Source organism: Mesoplodon mirus (genome assembly GCF_964341445.2).
Source record: "Mesoplodon mirus genome assembly, chromosome: 17".
Lineage (NCBI taxonomy): Eukaryota > Metazoa > Chordata > Mammalia > Artiodactyla > Ziphiidae > Mesoplodon > Mesoplodon mirus.
In genome coordinates, this window is record NC_138993.1 from 43,369,838 (window position 1) to 43,386,398 (window position 16,561).

At 34.2% G+C, this 16,561-nt stretch overlaps 1 pseudogene across 1 annotated transcript; it reads right to left on the bottom strand.

Moving 5' to 3' along the window:
• Positions 1-9,988: 9,988 nt before the first annotated feature.
• LOC309792641 (DNA endonuclease RBBP8-like) lies at positions 9,989-12,680 on the bottom strand (annotated as a pseudogene). Its single transcript has 2 exons — positions 10,332-12,680; positions 9,989-10,233 (listed from the first exon to the last, which is right to left on the bottom strand). The product of its transcript is annotated as a DNA endonuclease RBBP8-like (transcript).
• Between the last annotated feature and the right edge of the window lie 3,881 nt (positions 12,681-16,561).

Consider the following 16,561-nt stretch of genomic DNA (forward strand, 5'->3'; position numbering starts at 1 on the left):
AATGACAGAGTAATCAGTCTGGAAAAGAACTGGCTTATCCATAAAGGATCAAACACTGGACAGTCACTATCAGCATGTTCACGTTTGCTTCTTTTCTCATTCTGATGACAGCTAGATCAGTTAACATCTTATCCTTCTGTCAAAAATTATTTGAAATACATGTTATTCTCACACTCTAAACTAAAGAAATAAAAATGTTGTATATGTCAGTATTATTAATATATGAAATTCAAAATATATGAGTGCATTCTGTGAAAATAATTTTAAAATATTGGATTTTACAAACTGCTCAAAAAATGTCCCTTCATCATCTCACACTCAGTTTTCTAAAATGGAGTATCAAATAGTTCCTGTTCAGGTTATAAAGGTGTGTAACCTTCTTTATGTCTTTATGATTTCTATTCAATTTGGTCATGATGTATATTTTAAGCAATTAAGTAAATTTCTATTTGATGCTTCATAGACAGGGACATATTAGTCAACATAGTATATTGTACCTGTCCAATAACTTTTTAAGAACATGCAGAAAATCCATGTAGTAATACTTTATTTCTGTGAAATCTCTAATCATAGATCTTTTTAAAAGGTTAACAACATATAAATCTCTTAGTAAAGAAAATTTATTATATATGACACTGAAGTGTTAATATCATGTGTTATTAAGTTTCTTATATGATATTTCTTGAAAAGGGTACTGTATCTTATTTCAATAAAATTCTCTGTATTTCTATATAGGACAATTCTGCAAAAACAAAACAAAACAAAAAAAAAACCCTTACAATATGTCATCTCACATAAATTTATCTGAATAAGAAAAACTTGATTGCTCTTCCAGTTATTGAAGAAAAAAAATAAAATCTTAGATGATAACATAAAGATACTATTAATATCTCACCTTAGAAGGTATAGGAAAATATGTTCTTTTTTGATAAATTTATAATACATTTCCAAAATAACTGAGAAGTGTATTCAGTATTTGGGGAGTATATAGTTACTAAAAAAAAAAATAGAAACAAAACAAAACAAACAGACAAGAAAATTACCATCATTTGAATTTTAATATAATAGTTAAAATTATTGTATTTTTGATAATTTATATTATGATTCAAATCAGAATTTTTAATAATATAAATTTCCTATGACTTCATGATGAGTCAGTGGAATAATGCAATATGTTTTTTATCAAAATGTATTTGGATTTAATATTTTAAAAATATATATACATTTATATAAATTTTGAATTTTAATATTTATATAATTTTTGTTCCTCAAAATAATAATTTATCCTAGCAATGTTGCAGCTAAAGCTTGGAGTTTAAAATGTTGATTAACTTTAAATTCTATTTTATAGTTATTTGACTATAATTAGTAATGTATCTTTTAACCAATGGACCTACAACATTCAAGCTTTTGTTGACCTTAAGAGAAATGTTTCATAGGAGGAGAACCTACCTATTGAATGTTAAAATCAGTAAAACTTAAATAAAGAAATCAATAATTAAAGAATACTTTTTGAATGATATTTCTGTCAATGATAAAAGAGAAAGAAAACAAGAAATAGAAGTAAGTATAGCATCAAGGGAAACTATTGGATTTAATCCTTTTTCTTTTCTTCAAGAAGGGGCATTTTAGAACATGTTGAATATTGCTGAAAATGATTTATGTGTGAGAGAGAAATTAATAATGCAGGAAAAATAAGGGAAGAGCAGGTGGAATCCAGACACTAACAAATTGATTTTTCATTTGAAAGGGACAGAGATATGTCTCCCAGTCATATGAAGGAAACTAGGAAATAAGAATACAGACATAGAGTGGTTTATACATTGGTCCTCAGAAGCTGAGTGAGTGTTCACTTAATTTATTCTATGTTTTCTCTAACAAAAAACGTAAGGACAACAGCTGTGATTACAGGGAAGAGGAGAGTCTGTTAGAAGTTTTCAGAGAAAAGAAAAAGATAAAATATTTAATCAGGAAAATGGGCAAGCTAAATTGAAATGAAAAACATAAGCTAAGTTTCAGTATCCTGATTATAAAAGGAGAAATATCAGGACTACTATGTTATTCCCCCAAATCAACATTTAATTACTTAGGTTCAGGAAGGCAGGATGTGGGTGTTTTGGGGCTTAATTTAGATTTATTATAACTAGGTGAGTATAAAAAGGAAAGAACTGGGGCTTCCCTGGTGGCGCAGTGGTTGAGAGTCAGCCTGCCGATACAGGGGACACGGGTTCGTGCCCCAGTCCAGGAGGATCACACATGCCACAGAGCAGCTGGGTCCATGAGCCATGGCCACTGAGCCTGCATGTCCAGAGACTGTGCTCCACAATGGGAGAGGCCACAGCAGTGAGAGGCCCGCGAACCGCAAAAAAAAAAAAAAAAAAAAAAAGGAAGAACTAAGTGTGGCAAATGAGGATATTTAAAAGTGAAATCAAGTGAACAATTAGAATAGACCATAAAAATTTTGAGTATATAAACAGGGTGATGGACCAAGAAATAATGATGGGGTTAACAGATTTGATTAATCAATATCTTAAATAATTACTGAAAAGGATTAATTGCAGGACATGAACTGGTGATATAAGTCATGCCACCTGAGTGAAGGGTTTCTGAAATTAACATGTTGAACTTGGTACAATTTTTTTATTATTCACAAAGTGTATACCATAGCAGAGATAAAACTATTACAAGAGTAATAATAATGACAGAAGTAGAGATAGAAAAGAGGACAATTGCTAGATACTAAATTGATTTGTCATTGGGAAATAGAGTTCTGGACTTGGGAAGACATTAAATATGAAGTGAGAGAGCTTGTATAATATATTCAAATAACTGAAACAAAATTAGTCTTCTTAAATTTAAAAATAATATAAATAACTAATAAACACACATATCCATAATTTTCAGTATACCAGGTATGTGCACAGTTGCAAAAGGATGACAGCAATTAATGGAAAGGTAGTGAATGGAGCAGTCAATTTTTGCTCCCTATGCCATCTTCCTTCAGCTCACCTCTGACACCAACAATAACTATGATGGATTGTCTTGTGTATGGAAACAGAATCTAACCTCAGATATCTTTCATTAGTCTTTCTGCTTTTCTTCCTTAGGGCTTTCTCTGATGTGTCTGATGTGTGGGGCCATTAACACCTCCAGGAACAACTTTCAACCAGTAGGAGATGAGAAGTGGTGCATAAGTGATGGGGAAATGAATGACAAAGCTTCTGATCCTTCAAACAGTAGGCTCTAGGCTCAGAGGGCTCAGGTGAGTTGAGCCCTAGCCTACGGCAGTAACTTCACAAGCAAAACATCTTTCTATGGCTGTTCCATTTTCACTGTCTCATAACCCTTACTTCTATTTCTGCTTCCTCAGACTATCCCAAATAATCTAGCTATCCCCAAGTTCTTTTTACAGACTTTGCTTTCAGGCACAGATTTATACATGTAAGGATTATATATTTCATTAATTTGAGTAAATGATACAAGAAATTAGTTGTGAAGAAGGCCCTTCTAAACATAAGATATATTGTAATTCTTACATCTAGAGAACCTGGCCCACAAGTCTCCAAAACAGGGACCCACTACTTATCACCACTTGACAGGGGTGAAAAGCCTTTCACCTCCTTTAAAAGCTTTGTTTTGCAGTTTAACTGTATTTTGATATACCTTCCTCGACCTTCCTATATTTCGGGGGAAGTATGCCTACATGGCTCCTTGCCTACCATGCTGCATATAATCAGAGGAAACCCCAGATTCCTGAGTGCTGATATTGCTGGTGAATTGAAAAGCAGTTTGCCAGGTGCACCATCTCCATTAATAGCCCTACCCTCTTTTTTTTTTTTTTTTTTTTTTTGCGGTACGCAGGCCTCTCACCGCTGTGGCCTCTCCTGTTGTGGAGCACATGCTCCGGACGTGCAGGCTCAACGGCCATGGCTCACAGGCCCAGCTGCTCCATGGCATGTGGGATCCTCCTGGACCGGGACACGAACCCGTGTCCCCTGCATCGGCAGGGGGACTCTCAAGCACTGCGCCACCAGGGAAGCCCTACTTGCTAGTTTTGATACCTATGTTTCATCTTCATAATTTAGGGAGAAACTTTGTCACAGTAAGCCTTTAACAGAGCAAGAGAAAGTTGAAATTGTGTTTCAGGAAAGAACCACACGTTCAGCCTTGGAGAAAGTAATAAAAAAAGACTGAAATAATTCCTATCTTTTCTGTAAAAAAGACTAAGTTGTTTCTTAAGACTCTTGTTTGTAAACTATGGAAAATCTGTGAAGTTAGCCTCCATCCACCAGGGAAAGAGGCATTTCTAAGATTGTGTTACCATTGAACAGTAGACTCATGTATTTTTGTGTGCAAAGCTATCAAATATTTAAATTAAAAGGATATTATATTTTTTAGATTTTCCCCCCTTATTTTGTTTGTTTGTTAGTTTCAGACCTGAGGGGGCCAGGTTTGCTAATAATTATTTTCTGTTTATAATGCATTATCAGAATGATTGTGTAAGAATACTGAAGTAACTCTGGTAAAATCTGCTTAATCACAGATTCCCAAGAACTGGGGTTTGTCTTAGTTTGCTTGGGCTGCTCTAAAAAAATATAACAGGTTGTATGGTTTATAAACAATTGAAATTTATTTCTCACAGTTCTGGAGAATGGAAGTCTGAGATCTGGGTGCCCACACTGCTGGTGAGGGCCCTCTTCTAGGTTGCAGACTGCCAACTTCTTGCTGTGTCCTCACATGGTAGACGGGATGAGGAATCTCTCTGGAGTCTTTTTTATTAGGTTATGAATCCCATTCATGACTTAATCACCTCTGAAAGGCTCCATTTCCTAATACCATCAATTTCAGCATTAAGTTTTCAACATATGAATTTTGGGGAAACACTTTCAGCCAATAGCAGTATTTTTCTTCAATTATTGAATATGAGAATCTTCATTTATTAAAATTTATATTTTTAGATCATACACAAATAATTCAATGAACTTTAAGAAATACTATAGCATGCTAAATGCATCAAAGTATAGATTTTGAATCCATTTTCTTCTATCTCTCCATATTACAGCTTTTGTGTACTATATATTGACTGACAGAGAGATGAAAGGGTTATTCAGTGAGAAATCACTCCATACTTTGTTAAAATTATAGAACATTATTTGAGCAAGCTATGAATTGCCAGACTTAACAACCTAAATTAGTATTTCTTAATTTAATAGAAATAAAGTGCAAGAAAACAAATCAACTGGCTGAATATAAAATAAGACTTTCAATTTAAGCTACCCAGCATGTAGATTAATATTGTGTACAAACAGTATCATCCTTGCCAGATTCGATGTGCTTTTTCTGCTATTTTAAGTGACAGAGCAAGGACTGGAGGGGTGGATATTGAGAAAGGCAATCACATGCAGCCTGTTGACCCTTGGACCTGCAACATTTTCTTCATGGAGATAAGGAGACCTGGGAGCCTATGCTGATCATATAACCTTATTTAGTAATATCTTCCCCCATTCTGGATTTGATGTGTACTTTGTTCTGCTTAAGAGTGTACATCATATAGCACCTGGCCAATACCACTGCTCTACCTCTTCTTGGAAGGGAACAAATTGGGTCCTACACCTGCAGCATGGGGTGATGCACACCACCCTCTCTCCCTGCTTCATCTGTATGTGGTGGTGAGGAGGGAGACCACTTGGCCTTGGGGACTGTCACTCACTATTGAATCTGATCTTACTCCATCTCTTCTCAATGAGGAAAGCCTTATTCCATCCAGTGTTTGTGTAAAGTTGTGTTGTTGTGTTTTTCTTGGGCATTCTAACACATGAAAACCAGGCAGCAGTTGACATCTTGGGACTGCTGTCCCTGGTGACAGGCATTATTATGCTCTTTGCTGTCCTCCATGAAGTGGGACTCCTCCCAGGAGGATGTCATTTGCCCAAAAATGTACTAATATTGCTTATTTTAAGTTATCTTTATAAAAGTATTAAACATGAGAATTTATCTTTTGTTTTACTTAAAATTGATAGCCAACATATATGCTAAAACCAATTAAATAGTACACTGATGCAAATAGCTTAGAATACTTCCCAAGAGTAAAGTCAGGTACATAACAGCTTGACACAGTTAATAACACTTTTTTTAAGTGGGTAATGACATTATTCTGATAATCAGCTCATTTATATCCCCCTTGGGGAAGAACTTATCTTGATCTTACAATGATTTCATATATGTCCTTATTAGGAAATAACTATTTTTTTCAGATTCCTTAGCTCCCTGTAGCTATGTGTTGCCATAATTTCTGGACAAATTTTAACTTGCACCACCTTATATACAGCAATCTGCAAATTCTTTTAGTTTCTCTTCTAACTCTTCTCCAGAGAAAAATTGAAAACACTTAAGAAATTCATTTAGGCACTTAGAAAAAGTATTTCTTCTCTTTGATTCTTTAGTTTCCTGCTCTGACTCATATATGAGGATTATTCAAATCCTTATGCCTGCTGCAGCTTCAAGAGAATGTTCCACCTGTTTATTAGAGTGGTGGGAAGCTTAGTTCCTCATTATTCTGTTAAACAAATCTTTCTCTGGAGTCCTTGAATATCAAATCTTCTTTTATATTTTATTCATTTTAGACTTTGTCACCTTTATTCAAATGCTCTTGGTTCTACTTTTCTCTTTATTACTTTTAACACAAAATAGGCTTTTAGAAACAATTGCATTCACAATAACACCCATATTTAGTTAAAATACATATAATTAAAATGATTGATTCAGAAGTAAATAATCTCAAATCGCATCTCACAAAATAAACTGAAACAAAATAAAATACTCAATATAAGTAAATGTTGCCACCTTTAAGAAATATAACAATTTTTTTGAAAAATGTAAGTTTGTGACAATATGTCAGCAATATTTTAAATGTATATTTTTCTAATACTCTTAAACACTAAAAAAGGCTACCTTTTGTTGATTATTCTCATTTTTAACAGAAAAAAGTTTGAATCATAAAATCTACTTTTCAATTTGCTATATAGGTACAAATAAAAATAAATAAAATATGTGTAATTAGAGATTTGGGGAGAGAATGCCAGCTGCTTAACAAAATGTGTGGTTTTCTTCCTCCTGTACTTGTTTCTCCTCCAAGTTTGTATTTAGTTTTGGCCCTGTGACCGCATCCTAGCCCATGACATTTGAGAAGAGATGCAGTGGGCCACTTCCATCTTGACCTATGAATACCACTCAAACCCCTCTTCTGTTTTCGTTCCTTCTGATGGTTACATATCTCTTCCCTGGGCAGCTTTGGTGCATTCATGACTTCCTAAATCAAACTCTTTCAGTCCTTGATCAAGAAAGCCAATATTGGTCTACTCCCAGATTTAGAAATATATTCAATTGCATTAAGCCACAGAAATGTAGGTATTAATTTTTTATAGCAGATACCAAAACCTTAATTAATTCACTGTTTTCAGATAGTGTTAGATAACAGGGAACTGAAAAATAACATTTCATGTTTCTTTTTCTTGTGAATTCACCTGGATAAGAATTTTAATTTAAGACAATTAATTGAACCAATACAAAATTTGATAATATTTTGTTACCTTATATCATTAGTATTTAAAAAAATGTATTTTATTGAGGTGATGTTGATTTATAACATTATATAAGTTTAATGTGTACATTATATTTTTTCTCCTGTATACACTACAACTTGCTCATTACCAAAAATTTAGTTTCCATCTGTCACCATACAGTTGATCTCCTTTACCCATTTTGCCCTCCCCTCACCACTCTCCCTCTGGTAGCCACTACTCTGTTCTCTGTATCTTTGTGTTTATTTTGGGTTGGTTTGGTTTGATTTGGTTTGTTAATTAATTTATCTTTATTTGTTTCTTTATTAGTTTTTTTATATTTCACATATGAATGAAATCTGATGGAAGAGTTCCTTTCAACATTTCTTGCAAGACAGGTCTAGTGTTGATGAACTCCCTCAGCTTTTGTTTGTCTGGGAAATTATTTATACTTCATATCAGAGTGATAACTTTTCTAGATAGAGTATTCTTGGTAAACTGTTTTTATCTTTCAATATCTTGAGAATGTCATTCTACATCTGGACTGTAGGGCTTCAGCTGAGAAATCTGCTGATTGCCTAATGAGAATTCCTTTGTAGATTACCATTCTCTTTTCCTTGGCTGCCTTTAAAATTCTTTCTTTGTCAGTTACTTTTGACAATTTTTGTGTATATTTGCTTTGGAGAAGGTCTTTTTGTATTGAGGTATTTAGATGTTCTCTTAGCTTCATGGATTGTATATCTAGTTCCTTCCCCAGGTTTGGGATGTTCTCAGCTATTATTTCTTTAGATAACCTCTCTCACCCTTTTACTGTTTTTCTCTTTCTGAGATACTCATTACCCTAATATACCCTTCCAAGAAGATTTGGATAACTCTTGTAAAATTTCTTTATTTTTTTTATATCTTACTTCCCTTTCATCTTCTATTTGTATCATTACCAGATTTTTATCTTTGAGTTTGCTAATTTTCTCTTCCATATAGTCTGCTCTATCTCCAATGCTTTCTTATGCATTCTTCACCTCATTTATTGAGTTTCTTAGCTCCAGAATTTCTCTTTGGTTCATTTTTAGAGTTTCAATATCTTTAGTAAAGTATTCCTTCTGTTCATTAATTTTACTTCTGATCTCATTAAACTGCCTTTCTGAGTTTTCTTATAGCTCATTGAGTTTCTTCAGAACACCTATTTTGAATGTTCTATCAGTTAGATTGTAACATTCCATTACTTTAAGTTTGGCTTTTGGAGAATTGTCATTTTCTTTCTGTGGTATAGTGTTACTGTGGCTCTTCATGGTGCCTGATGAATTCCCTTGCTGGTACATTTGAAATTAAATGACAGGTTAGAAGTTAGAGTCTTGTTTTCTGGTAGGTGACACTAAAACACAAGTTTTTGCTTTCTCTTACTTGAGTTGCCTCTGGTTATATTTGAGAGCTGGTGCTTTCCAGCCTCCACCACCTCTGTAACAGATGGGGATTCCTTCTTTCCTTATAGCTTTTTGTGCCTCTGGGGTTGTTGTTGCCTTGTTTCAGCCAGTGTCACTGTCATCACTGGGATGGTGGGCTCTTCCCTTGCATCCAACATCCCCTGAGTCACAGGCTCTGTCACCATGGAGAAAGGGGGATAGTAGGAGGGGAGCTGGGGGTCACACAGGTGCTTGTATCCTGTCTGGTATCATAAGGTTTGCTGGTTCTGCACTGCAGATGAGTAAGATGGGGGCTGAGGTTGTGAGCACCACAGTGACTGGAAAGACAGTGTACCAGTCCACACTGCCATGGCTACTCAGTTAACTTTGGCTATGGGCACTACTGCTGTAAGGAGGCTGGGGTCTTGTGTGCCACCTTCCCTATTGCTACTTGCATCTCTAAAGCTGTGGACTCAGCTACTGCAGTCAGAGGGCCAGGGTTGCAGGCACCAATTCTGTTATTCCCCAGGCTCTGTCTCTTCTATGTGTTCCAGTCCACCCACTTTTATATGTACAGATGTGTGGAATTCTCCAGCTTCCTGCTGTATTGAGAAGAAACACCTTTGTTGAGTTGTAGATATTTTACTAGTTGTAGTTTGAAGGGGATAGAGAAAGGTTTTTCTTCACTTTGCCATATTGCTTACATCCTGTCTTCTTTTAAATTCATTTTTTTCATACTTTCAAAATGGTAATTAAGTATTACCAAATAAAGTAATAAACAACTCTTAACTCAGAGTGCAAAATGAAAGCACTTTATTATTTTAAAGGTTCAAAAGCAAGAAAATACAACATAAACTTATCCACATTTTTAAGTAGTCATCTGTGTGATAGGTAAATGTCATTTAAAAACATTTCCAATAGAAAAATGATTTGTAAATCATTTTACAGAAGATCAAAAAAATCAGTGTTTAATACCAACTTTAACTATAAATAACTAAAAAGAAAATTGTTCTCTCTTCTCTTTTTGCTTCAACATTTATATCTTCTGTTCTTTGCCTTTAGGAGAAAATATTGCACTGTAAGGTTGCCATCTTTTGGGATGAGGACAAGAATCAAGATCTTCTTTAATGTAACCTCTTTCCATGCAAGTCTGAGTGGAAGGAAAACCAATTTCCCAGAAATTCTCTGGTGTGTTGTGTGGAATGTAGCAAAATCGGTGTCCAGGAGGAAGCCAACTTCTTTCCTCTTTCTTCTGCTGGAAAATCTGCATAATAAAATTTCACACTCCTTACATGTGTGGCCAAGCAATTTTCTTCTCTCTTCTTTTTTCTGAACCCCCTCAATATGAGGAAAATTTTGTAAGCTAGTTTATCTTTCATCATCTTTAAAATATGGCTCCACAAATGCTTTCTGTTTGACCTTATCTTGTTTATCACTATGAGTGTTTGATTTTTTGTAGTAGCTGACAACACTTTCTCTGCTACGTGGGGGAAGCTCTCCGCCAAACAGGATTCATATTTTTCATGTGTAGTCCAATCAAACATATCTTCCAAGCTATCATTCATTTTTCCTTCTCCATTTAGACATTTTTCTCCCTTCTGCTCTGCTTCTTCAGTTTTAAAAGCATAGTTTCACTAACCAATGTACAGTCCATGTCCACTGTCTCTCCTCCTGCTAATCTTGACTGACTTCCATCCTTTATATCTACTACAGTAATATCCATTTTATACTGAGAAAGGTCTGCTCTTGGATCTATACTCTACTGGATATTTTCAAAGGATACATCTTGATTGTTTGTGGAGACTTTATTTTAGCAATTCTACATGGATTTAACAGAAGAACTGGTTCAAATTCATATGCTTCACGGATTGACCTGGTTTTTATTTTTATAGGCTCATGAGAACCAGCACCCTTCATGTCATCAAAAAGATTCTCTGTCTCTATACTTTCACGTGGATGCAGAGGGATTCTAAAGATAGGATTTTCTTCCTTTATTTGTAACAGTGTTTTATTATCTGGAGATTTACTCAAGGACTGGAAAAGAGACTCCTGTAAAAAGGGCTCTTTTGGTTTAACCCACAGCTCCCACTCAAGGCCTTATGGCTTGAGGAAGAGCCCTTTGGAACAGGCTTCAAAATTTCATAGAGAGTCACTTGCCTAAATCTGAGTTTAGAATTCTCACTTCCTTGGCTTTTCTCTTGACACTGAATAGCTGAAAATCGATCAGACAGATCCAGAGGTTTATCCATCACATAGTTTCCATTCATGGAAGAACAATTATCCAGTGCAAAAGGAAAAACATTTTATTTATCAAAGGAGGTTTGGGGGCAGCTTATTTCATCCTCACTTTCTTCCTCAATTTTCTTCCTTTTGGTTCTGCCTGCCAATGATTTCAGGGGTACTACATATTTATCTTTATCAGTAGCAGTATCTTTAGTGTGATCAATAGTTTCCTGTTCACTTAGGGGTTCATTTGTATTTCTATTTATAAACATCTGCTTATTAGAAGATGACTGGTTAGTGATCTTGTTCACTTCAGCTCCAAGATTATGATGTGTGAAAAGAGCACCATCTTCAGATTCTGATCTAGGTTTCTCTAATCTATGATTAGAAGTGTTACTGAAAGGCACTGTTTTCAGATTTTTGTTTTGTTTTCTTTGGTTTTTGTTTTTGTTTTTTCCCCAGTCTTTAAAAGAGAAGGGAAAAAAACCTTGTATTCAAACTACTTTTCACATTAGAGGTAGCTCCAAGTACAGGAGATGATACCTGAGTGGTCAATTCTTCTTGAGGAGGAGTCTTTGAATTAGAACCTGAAAATGTTAAACTATCTTCACCATTTCTTCTAGATTCCACAAAATGTCTTTTTCTTTTTTTTTGGTTATCTCATTCCAGGCAGTGGTAGAGCTCATCACCAAGAGGGTTCCTAGGGCCTCAAGATTCAGATTCATCTTGAACACTAAGTCCAACTGTTTCAGCAACAACTGTAGCTAAATTAACAGGAGAATAACTGCTTTTTCCATATGTTTTAGCCATTGGAGCTCGATTCTGATCACAAGTGCTGGTCACTAGAATTTCACTTTCATTAGGTTTATGTTGTGGATGAGTTGAAGACTTTGGTACTTTTTTCAATTCATGTGCACACACAGAATTTTCCAGTTTAGTATGTGTTCTATGTGTTGGACATGGAGGTTCTCCTTTCTTCGTAGCCAGTTAGTACCAGAAAATGAAAAATTTGTTATTGGTGAATCTGGATTAATACCTTCCTCAGATTCAAGATCAGTTGCTTGGTGTGGTTGATCGTTCTCAATTTTCTGCTGCAGCTATTCAGAAAACATTTTATTTTCTTCCTGTAGGTATTCTTTTCATTCATAAGCTCTGTGATAACTTTAAGATTCTGCTGTCGAATATTTTCAAACTCTTGTTGTTTCTTCTGCTTATGTTCTTCAGTTACTGCACAGCAATCACATAATCCTGCTCTTAATTGATCTTCTAAAACTTTAAAGGTTTCATGAAGGACTTTCCATTGCTCTCTCAGCTGTTGATTTTTGGTGAAGAATTCTTCTAGTCTTTGTGCATCTAAAATCCATTCCTTTTTCAGTTTGGTTACTTTTATTTGTAAAGCTTGTACGTTTTTATCATGATACTCCTTTAGTTTTGTCCAAAGATCCTTAAAGTCATTAGATACATCTGGGTTTCCACAACTGCTTCTGGAGACAGTCATCTTGCTTAAGATGCTCCACACTTCTACTGCTTAATGTTTTCTGACCTTTTCTGTTACGTTATATAGGTCTGAAGTTGTCTTTGGCCAGATTAAATGCAGTTTGCAAGATTGCCTCGAGATTCTTAAAAGCCCCAGCATGGAAGCAGACACACTCTGGGGCTGGGCAGAGAAGGCCGTTTGCTTTTCTCCTTGTTTGCCATTGTTTCTTTTCTCCTAGTTCCCTCACTAATCGGCCAAACTGCCAGTGGTCAATTCTCCCCCTCGGGACAGCCTGAGCTTTTTAGGGCTGGGGGAGGGCCCTAAACTGATTGCTGATAAACATTAACTTAAAAAGAACACCACAGTCAATCTGAGATTTTATTCTCATACAATAAATATGCCTTAGAGGATATTGGCAATACTAAAGCCTGTTTTTTTTTGTTTGTTTGTTTGTTTGTTTTTGGTACGTGGGCCTCTCACTGCTGTGACCTCTCCCATTGTGGAGCACAGGCTCTGGATGCACAGGCTCAGTGGCCATGGCTCACGGGCCCAGCCACCCCGCAGCATGTGGGATCCTCCCGGACCAGGGCATGAACCCGTGTCCCCTGCATTGGCAGGCGGACTCTCAACCACTGCACCTCCAGGGAAGCCCCTAAAGCTTGTTTTGATTTTGGTTTTATCTCCTCATTTTTATGACTTATATCATTAATGAAAAGCTCTTTCCTCCGAAATAATATATATATATATATATACACACACACACACACACACACACACACACATATAAAATACTTCGCACTTTCCCTTCCCTTTCAGCATAACAGAATCATCTTCAGTATATGACAGGTAAGATTGGAAGAGTGGAAGAAACATAATGAGGAAAACAGAGTAAATAAGCTTGTGAGTACAAATTTGCAGCCAATTTTTAATGAAGATTCTGTGTCTTTCTGTGGTGATTTATGACCATAAAACCCATAAATCCAGAAAGGTGTATTTTACTACCATTTTAAGCTTGTATCCCTTCCTATGTCCAGATAAATACCAAAAGTATATAAAATATACAAATGTATATATAATATACAAATGTATATATAATATACAAAAATATATGACATATCCCCCCCAAAATAAGAGACAGTAGCTTACTGCAGCATGTCTCCTTTTCATTGATATGCAGTCTACATAGGCAAATGTTTGCTTAATCCTGGAGCATCTGAGTCTGCAGACTCTTCATGCTTGGGTGTAAAGGGATCCCGGAAAGCTTCTTCCCTAAAATGGAACCTATAAGTTCCTAAAACTTTTAAACAAAAAATATAACAATAAAAGCAAAAATATAATTTAAAAAACATATTCTGAGAAATATATTAATGTATTCATGTTAATAAAAATTTGTATTTTTAGAGACTTATATGAGTTTATTATACCAGAATTCCTGGACTGGATTTCTAGCTTCTTAATTTATGACCTTGACTTCATTACTTCATTACTTCATTCATCTGAACTAGATTTCTTTATCATATAAAAAAGGAATACAAGCTACCTTATAGGTTTACAGTGAGTGTTGAATGAGACAGAACAATTCCTAACACATAAAAACTGTTCAATAAGTATAGTTTGTAATTGATGTTGTAATTACTAATAATAGTAGTGGTAGCAGCAGTAGTAGAGTGGAAATAACAATTGTTATTTTGGTTATTTTTCAATTTTTGCTTGGTCATAAGGGTATCTGCCCCAAATCCTTCTTAGATTAATTGCAAAATTCTCATATCATTTAGAATCAGCTGCCCACACTGTTTTAAATAATAGAAGCAAAAAAAAATAGTAATAACATTCATGAAAATAGATTTCAGTGAATTGATTCCTATTTGTTAGCTCAAAAAAGCATATTACTATATAGTGACATTTTATGCTTGCCACAAATGGCATCCAGAAAACAGCTGTAATATTTTGATCACCAAATGTGCCACATTGTAACTTCAAAGACTAAGCTAACACTGAAAATTTTAAACAGACTCAGAGAAAATCAATTATCTTGTTTTCAATTCAAGTTAATTTTGCTATGTATTTCTTTATGATGGCAAAAAGCATTGCAGTTCATAAGCAATATTTAAAACTTAGTTTAAAATCTCTTGACTTAACATTCAAGTTGCTGACTGTGGAGGCAAAATATGTTTCACATAGAAATATTTTTGTGATTTTTTTCACAAAAGATTAATCAGTTAGGTCCTATAAATTATAACATAGTATTTTTTCAATAGTTTAATGCATATTGAAATCTATTATCAAAAAATGCATGATCTGTGCATTTTAAGCAAAAAAGTTATCTGCCACATATGAATAGCAAGTGAGAAAATACTCTGAGGACTAAAGTTTACTAAGAATAACTTTTGTGTGGAATGTTTTGAGATATAAATAAGGAAATATAGTTTCCTATATATGATTGTAAAACTGAAAATATTTCTGCTATCATCATTTCCAGCTTCATTAATTTACTTTATGAGCTTTATTTGACATTCTGCTCTATTCTGAGCCTAAGAAATTATAATGTGGAATAATAATACATATTTTCTCCCTCACATGCTGTTCTTGAGGTATTATTAATTCTCACACTCGTATTACATGAAAAAAGTGGGAGACAAAGACATGCCCTGTCCTCATTTTTGTAAAAGCAAGTAAAAATGGTTATTCTAGCTCCATATAATTAATGAAAAAAAAAATAGATACAAAGTTCTAAGAGAGCATAAAGCAATTCCTATTCAGACAGAGGTTGCATATTTAATTTTATTTTTCATTTACAACATTCAAATATTTTAGTTTCATTATAATAATTGTTTCCTATCCATCAATGGACAATTATTTTTAATGGGATCATTATGCCATTACAATAAATACAGTAAACTAGAATGTTTAAATTATATTTTTAATTATGTTTTTAAAAATTTATCTGACTCAGTTAAGAGGAGGCTATGCTTGTATACACATATGAATAAGATAAAAAAGAAAGATTCATTTATTAAAGAAATCATATTTTTTAAGAGAATAGCTACTCATGAATGGAATGATTTAATCCACATGGTTAGTAACTTTCTTTGATATTTTTAGAGAAATAGTATTCACTCACTTTTCATTTTTTTCCAACAAGTATTTATTGAGCACTTCCTTGAGTTTGGCATTATTAGCAGTGCTTTTGGTGTAGCAATTAATAAAACAAACCTTGTTCATTCTTTCTATACCTGCTTGCATCCAATTCTCAATGAGATCCAAGACTCAAATCAGTTTAAGAACTGCTATCATAATAAAATATTTCTAGCCAGTATTTTCCAAAATGAAATGAGAGGCAAAAATAAAAGATCAAATCTTTGGGCAAAGTTCAATGATCCTACTATTTTTATATTACTAGCTTATATAGTTTAAAGCTAAATTTGTTAATTTGGTGAAATAGCTAAATTAATATTTTATGGTTTAATTTGTTACTGAATAGCTTTGACAGAAACATGATAAGTTTATCATTTACTATGTACTTTTCACTCTGCTTTTTTTCTATCAAGGGTTACTGTTTGCTTTGACAGAGAACTGGGAAAGGCAAAGAGGTGATAGCATTTGGAGAAATTAAGCATGCCATCTGCTTGTATGAGGATGCAAATAATTGCAAACATTTGGGGCTTCAACACTACAGGCAAAACTGAATTCACATTCGTTTTCTTTTTGGAAAATAAGTTTATATTTTTGCTTGTATTCCTTTATAATTAGTTAACTTAGTAACAATTTTTAAAGGAAATGAAGTTATTCTGTATTAACAAAGGTAATTTTCCACAGTATATATACAAATCTGTTAAATATACCATTTTCCCTAAGATATCAGACAATTTCTGCATCTCTATCTGAAAAAAAAGTGCCAAAAT